The following is a 7,822-nucleotide window of genomic DNA, read 5'->3' as shown; positions in this document are numbered from 1 at the left end:
TTTCAGCCCAAGCCGGCGAAAATCGGGCTCCTGGTGACGCGACTGGGCCGTTTTTTCGGCGCCGGCGCGAAAAAATCGCCTGGGGAGGCCTTCCTGGGGCGCGGCTGGAGATGCCTTTACCAAGCTCCAACCGGTGGCCTCAACGCCCCCCGGCGCTATTCTGGCCCTGTCGGTGTGGTGGGTCGTCACTCTAGCGAGAGGAATTGTGACGCCCGGATAATTAAGCTACAGCAATTCCCTCCTAATGATGCCACATCATCATGATTACTGTTTTTAAACTCACGTTGGTTCGAAACTGGTTCAAATTTCAAATTCGAATAAAAGTCCAAATTTCAAATTTCTTAAACATACAAAGTAAAATGTTCAAAGTGTGGCAAATAATCTTTGGATATTTATCGTATAGAAACCACACTTCTATAATGTGTTTAAATGTCCCAAAATAAATAGAACCATGGCTTAAACAATTATATAAATGCCTTTTATAATTTCTAAAATATTGAACTATTTTATTTATGAGTGACACTTTTTGTGGCAAAGGGTTAAACTAAAACACTAATTTAGGTGTGGGTCTCATATTTTTAATAAGCTAAAATAATAATAAAATAAAATGGGAAAACGATAAACAGAAAAGAATAAAAAAACATTAAAGAAAATGTAAAAGATAAAACCTCCCCTCCCCTGGGCCTTGGCCCAGCTAGCTGGCCAGGCCAGCCCACCGCACCCCGTCCCCCTCCTCTGTTCACAGAGGAGGCGTGGACAGCGCCGATGGCCGCCACGGCCCCGGCCATCGCCGTGGCACCCATCCACGCCCCCGCCAGCGCCTATACCTTCCCCCTGGACGCTCCTCACTCCCCCGGTCGAACTCTAGCCGCCACTTCTTCCCCCTCTCGCGCCATTGTTCGCTCCCCCTGCACACACCCGACGCCTCCACCGTCGTCGCCTTCGTCGAGCTCGCGACCAGCGTCGCCCCCTCGCCTCGTCTCCGTGCTAGATCGGACCACCTCCGTCCCCTGCTTCCTCTTAGCCGACCAGACCGAGCCGGGGAGCGCTGCATCGAGCCCCACGACGCCTTTCCTCCTCCTCGGGTCGCCGGCGAACTCCGTCGATTTCGGCCACTCTGCTGCTACTAAGCTCCCGCCGGCCACCGTGTGCCTTAACGTGAGCCCCTCCGTCGTTCCCCTCCTTCCCCCTCTCGATTTCATCGTAGTAGGCCGTCGTGCCCGAACCCCCCCCCCATGCGTACGCGTACGTGCCGTTGCTTCTCCTGTGCTGTCGCGGCTGCTGCTGTGCGCGCACTCCCGTGCGTGGCCTCGCCGCGGCTTGCTATGGTGCTATGCCGTTGCTACTGCTCTGCCAGCTGTTGCTTTGTCGCTACTTCCTCTGATGCACTGTTGTTGCTGCGGCTAGCCTGCCGCCGTAGCCGTTGGCGCTGCCTACTGTTGCCCGTCGCACCGCGTCGCCTTACCGCGCCGACTGCCACCGCTCCGGCCGCGCCTCAGCGCGAGCCTCGTCTCACGCCTCCTCCCCTGCTGTTGCGGCTCTGCGGCCGCAGCTGCCGCCCGCGCCGTGTGTGGCAACCAGACCGCACGTCCCTGGCCGCGTCGGCCATGCCTAGCCGCCCTGCAACCGCGGCCTGCCTCGCCCCTCGCCCCGCGTCGCTCACCGGCCAACCTCACGCCGTGCAGGGCCGCGCCTCGCGCCCAGCTCGTGGGCATGCCGTTGGACTCTGCTGCCGCTGTGCTACAAAAGTAACATTCAGTTACTGTAGCTATGGCTAGCTTTGCGAATATTACACTGACTAACTCCTTTGGCAGCCTCTAATCAGCGGTTAAACAATTACTAACAGGCCATAGAAAAATATGAGTAGAAAGTATACATGATAAACTTCATTTTATCTCACTGAACCAAATCCTTTTGATGTATGGATTAATTCCTACGAAAATCACAAAGTTCAATGTTCTGTTAATAGAAAAACTGAAAACAGCTTTATTTTCATAGCTACCTTAGAGCCGTTGATGATCAAGCAAAGGAACTCTAATATGGATAAAAGTGATACTATCTTGTAGATCACAGAAAAATGATCAAAATTGATATAAGGCATAAAATCATAGGACTTACAGATCCATAGTTGTAGCCTTTTTAAAACAGCTAAAAGATGTTTAAAACTGACGGACTCTCAGACTTAGCAGAATTTCAGGGAATTTCAGAATATTATTTAAATCTTTTAAAATTAATATAAAATAAACCGTAGCTCAGATGGAAAACTTTGTACATGAAAGTTGCTCAAAACGACGAGACGAATCCAAATACGCAGCCAGTTCGTCCGCCACGCGTCCCTAGCATAGTGAACCTGCAACATTTCACCTCCGGTTCATCTGTCCGAAAACGTGAAACACCGGGAATACTTTCCTGGATGTTTTCCCCCTTAGCCGATATCACCTACCACTATGTTAGGTCACCCCTAGCACCGCATATTGCCGCGTCTTGCTTTGTGTTACATTTGATTGCTCTGTTATTTATTGTGTTCCCCCTTCGTTACTTCTTTCCGGTAGACTGAGACCGGTGCCGATGTCCGTGAGTTCGACTACGGAATTGACGACCCCTCCTTCTTGCCAGAGCAACCAGGCAAGCCCCCCCCCCCTTGATCACCAGATATCGCCTATTCTCCTCTATACTGCTTGCATTAGAGTAGTGTAGCATGTTACTGCTTTCCGTTAATCCTATTCTGATGCATAGCCTGACATTGTTGCTACATCTGTTGATACCTTACCTGCAATCCTAAATACTTAGTATAGGATGCTAGTTTATCATCATTGGCCCTACATTCTTGTCAGTCTGCCTTGCTATACTATTGGGTCGTGATCACTCGGGAGGTGATCACGGGTATATACTATACATACATACATACATACTATACAGATGGTGACTAAAGTCGGGTCAGCTCGATGAGTACCCGCGGGTGATTCTGATGAGGGGGCTGAAAGGACAGGTGGCTCCATCCCGGTAGAGGTGGGCCTGGGTTCTCGACGGCCCCCGACTGTTACTTTGTGGCGGAGCGACAGGGCGGGTTGAGACCACCTAGGAGACAGGTGGGCCTGGCCCTGTTCGGCGTTCGCGGATACTTAACATGCTTAACGAGATCTTGGTATTTGATCTGAGTCTGGCTACTGGCCTATACGCACTAACCAACTACGCGGGAACAGTTATGGGCACTCGACGTCGTGGTATCAGCCGAAGCCTTCTTGACGTCAGCGACGAAGCGGCGCGCGCCGGATTGGACTGGAACGCCTACTCTTGTATAAGAGAGGCTAGGTCTGCTTCCGGCCGCCCTCGCAACATGCAGGTGTGCAATGGGCGATGGGCCCAGACCCCTGCGCGCATAGGATTTAGATCGGCGTGCTGACCTCTCTGTTGTGCCTAGGTGGGGCTGCGACGTGTTGATCTTCCGAGGCCGGGCATGACCCAGGAAAGTGTGTCCGGCCAAATGGGATCGAGCATGTTGGGTTATGTGGTGCACCCCTGCAGGGAAGTTAATCTATTCGAATAGCCGTGATCTTCGGTAACAGGACGACTTGGAGTTATACCTTGACCTTATGACAACTAGAACCGGATACTTAATAAAACACACCCTTCCAAGTTCCACAGACAACCCGGTGATCGCTTTTCCACAGGGCGATGAGGGAAGGATCGCCGGGTAGGATTATGCTATGCGATGCTACTGGAGATGCTACTTGGAGATGCTACTTGGAGGACTTCAATCTACTCTCTTCTACATGCTGCAAGACGGAGGCTGCCAGAAGCGTAGTCTTCGATAGGACTAGCTATCCCCCTCTTATTCTGGCATTCTGCAGTTCAGTCCACTGATATGGCCTCCTTACACATATACCCATGCATATGTAGTGTAGTTCCTTGCTTGCGAGTACTTTGGATGAATACTCACGGTTGCTTTCTCTCCCCTTTTTCCCCCTTTCCTTTCTTTCTGGTTGTCGCAACCAGATGCTGGAGTCCAGGAGCCAGACGCCACCGTCGACGACGACCCCTACTACACCGGAGGTGCCTACTACTACGTGCAGCTCGCTGACGACGACCAGGAGTAGTTAATTAGGAGGATCCCAGGCAGGAGGCTTGCGCCTCTTTCAATCTGTATCCCAGTTTGTGCTAGCCTTCTTAAGGCAAACTTGTTTAACTTATGTCTGTACTCAGATATTGTTGATTCCGCTGACTCGTCTATGATCGAGCACTTGTATTCGAGCCCTCGAGGCCCCTGGCTTATATTATGATGCATGTATGACCTTTATTATTTGTAGAGTTGTGTTGTGATATCTTCCCGTGAGTCCCTGATCTTGATCGTACACGTTTGCGTGTATGATTAGTGTACGATTGAGTCGTGGGCGTCACAGGAATAAGACGCATGCACGCGCAGCCGTCTGCTGGATCCCATCTGTGGCACTGGCGAGGTCGTTCACTCGTATGTCCAGCGTCCCTCTTGGAGTGAATTGCAAGAAACCATCATATTTGGGGCTTATCTTGCAGAAAACCACCTGGTCGCTAATCATTTGCAAAACGCACAGTGTTTCTGGTAATCTTTTTGCAAAATGCACTGATCAGGTGATTTGTTCCATTTAACCACTTTCTGACAAGTGGGGCCAGATTGTAAGAGCAAAAAATTTACACACACACACCCCTTGATCTAAAACAGAAAAGCAATCAGCCCCCCACCCCTCGGGCAGAGGCGCGCTGGGCATCGGGTTCATGGCCTCCGCCGCGCTGCTTGGCCGGCGACGCCGGAGCGATGCGCAGGGCGGAGGACGGCGCCGGAGCACACAGCACGAGCCACTCCCCAAATCCTCGCCGCCCCTCCTCTCCTCCCCTGACTTCTCTCTCACTGCGTCATCGACCTCGGGCCGCCCCTGCCTCTGCCTCGTCCGCCTGAGGGGCGCGCATCGCAGCCCACCTGCGCCGAGCTCCGCCACGACCGTGCCAGACAGGAAGAGCACACAGCAGTTAGGGTTCTTGTCGCCGCCGGCCAAGACCACCAGCCGCCGCGGGCATCCACTGCCGTCCAAGACCACCAGCCGTCGCGGGCCGCCATCAGCACCTCGACCTGTCTCCTTCTCCAACCCCGCGGTTCATTGTCGGGACGACCGAAGGGAACAGGTGCAGCGCCTCGCAGCTGGCCGGCTTGCTGATGCCCAGGTCCTTGCCGGAGTGCACCAGCCTCCCGACGGCGGCTCCCGATGCCGGAGATGGGCGAGGGCGAGGACGACGGGAGCCTAGAGGTCCAGGGCGTCGAGAGGAACGGGCGCGAGGGCGTCGTTGATGCCAGGTCCGTGCGCGCGACGGCGAGATCCACAGCCATGGCGACCCGCGTCGTCAATCCCGGCCAACGCGGCCTCACCTCTCGCCTTTCCGACCGTCGCCGATGGTAGACGAGGCAGCGGTGGAGAAGAAAAGAAAAGGGAGGAGGAAGGAGATGGTAGACAGGGCAGCGGTGGTCGCCGGCGACGAGGTCGTCGGAGTGGCGCGAGGGGTGGGTAGCTCGGGGGCTCTGGCTCTCCCGATCCAGACGACGGGGTCGAAGCAGGGGGGCTCTGATTGCTTTTTCTTTTTAGATCCAGGAGCCTGTATGTCAAAACTTTGCCAAGCCAGCTTCTTACAATCTGACCCCACTTGTCAGAAATGCCCTCAACCGCGCCAAATTACATGTTTAGTGCAATCTGCAACACTTTTACTGAATCCGCGGTGGCTTTTGCAAATGATTAGCGACCAGGTTGTTTTCTGCAAGATAAGCCCCAAATGTGGTGGTTTCTGGCAATTCACTCTCCCTCTTGCCCTTGTTTAGTTTCCTTTTGTTGCATTTTTACTTTTTTTTTGGCTGCAGGAATTGGCGGCCGCGGCAGAGCGGATCACTCTGTTTGGAATGCCGGCGCTTTCTTTCCTCGCCTTAGCCTTATTACAACCCAACTTTCGGAATCATTCCGATGGCGAGGAGTGTGCAGAGGCTACGACCGAGAAGAGGAGGCGATGGCGGAACACAATCCGCGGTGACGCGCCGTCGCCTTCTTCAGTGTCATAGACGGCGTCGTGGGTGCATGCGGTGATGATACTTCTGACCTGGAGCTCGCTCAGCTTGCCGACGGCTCGAGGTCACGCCTGCGCAGACCACCAGCACACCGGGCTCCTATGTCGCCCAGGTGTACCTCATGCTTGGGATGCGAGTTTTCCACGTCACCGGCACCTCGACACCGTGCCCGCCCCGTACTACCGGAGCCGTCCGTCCCGTGTCGTTGTCGTCAAGAGATGCGGCCTAAGCTAGGCTACCGCCGAAACAGATGCGAGAAGGTGCCCCTAGCTCCCTGTCAGTCCGCCTTCGTGTCTGCTGTTGGAAGGTGAGCACACGACAACTACCTCCAGCTCGCTCTTGGCCGTGCACCCTGACGCGGTTGCGCTGCCTTGCACGCTTCTTCGGCTGCGCCGTGTGTGGTGCGTGGGTTGCTGCCTGCGCTCGGACGCATCGAATTTGCATGCATATGGTCCTCAGTCGTGACCCAGAGCTCGCATGGCGCCACCCTGTGGAGGACGGCGAGGTCTCATCTCCACAGTTTGATTCGTCGCATGCTCCAAGGTGAGAACCGGGTCCTTCACCCTTACCTTTATGGTTGTATCTCGAATACTCATCTGTGATGAGTGATTTTCCGGGTTTGCGTACCTAGCTATTGTAGATGATTGTGAGCATAGCTCTGTTCTCCAGGGATACAGTGTTCTTCTCTGGGAGTTTCGTGAGCAAGCTACGGTCATCATTAGCAGCGCTGGCCTTCTTTTTTTTTTCAAGCCTCATGCCATGTGCTTATTATGGTGAAATGTTGAAGATGGTACTATAATTTGGATTAATATTTACAAGATGTTACCACTCTTCATGATTCAGCACTTGAAGTGATACTATACTTTGGTCTTTGATCACCCAGCTAGAGCAATCCGCCAGAGCAAAATGCTGAAATAATTTACTCATGATTTGCTAGGCATGTAACCAGTCAGAGCAAAGCTAGCCTTCAAAGCAATCGGTTGTATGCAACCAGCCAGACCAAAGCTAGCGTACATAGCAGCTTCTGCAGCTGTCCGCCGGCCAATAGTAGGCAGTCCTGGTCCCGGAGGACGCTGATGCTAATCCTGCTATTCGTAAAAGTGAAACGAAACTACTGGGTGGACGACCAAGCGCAAGCCGAGACGGATGGACGGCTTGATGTATATCGTCGTCTGTAAATCGTCCAACATATATCGTTTGTGTAGCAACACTCTATTTCTCATGTTAGAGCCTACAACCAGTAATAATATGAACATTAAATAACTCCGTTTGAACTGGCAATAATAAGAGAACATTTTTTGGTTTTACATGAAAAAGAAATAGTATCATACTAACTCTTTCATACCTGAAATAATATTATAAAAAATGGAGCAATGACTGAAAATGATGTTTGCCAAACGTTGTGCAACATGTGCATAATCATTTGCCAATTTAAATTATTTTGGGACCTTGGCGAAGTTCCTTTTTTTTTCAAAACTGAATTGTATTTAGGAGTATCAAATACATTGTTATACTTATACAAAAATAATATAACCACAAAATAATAGATTTAATCATACACCTATACACAAGGATTAATCAAAATGGCTCCTGCTTATGAATTTGTTCTCAAGCTTTCTGGTAATTATTCCTGGGCCTTCTGGTTTGTTTCTGTGTACATCTCTACCATCAGTCAATTTCATCTTTGTTTCAGTTACATCGGCGCTGGATCTTGCTTTGCCGCCTATTTTATTTGCAATA

At 51.9% G+C, this 7,822-nt stretch overlaps 1 pseudogene; it reads right to left on the bottom strand.

Moving 5' to 3' along the window:
- LOC119308999 overlaps positions 1–1,202 on the bottom strand; it is a 3,856-nt pseudogene extending 2,654 nt beyond the window's left edge.
- Positions 1,203–7,822: the final 6,620 nt, after the last annotated feature.

Source organism: Triticum dicoccoides, chromosome 5B, assembly GCF_002162155.2.
Source record: "Triticum dicoccoides isolate Atlit2015 ecotype Zavitan chromosome 5B, WEW_v2.0, whole genome shotgun sequence".
Lineage (NCBI taxonomy): Eukaryota > Viridiplantae > Streptophyta > Magnoliopsida > Poales > Poaceae > Triticum > Triticum dicoccoides.
Note: the sequence above shows the minus strand (reverse complement) of the source record. Positions and strands in the feature narration are given on the sequence as shown.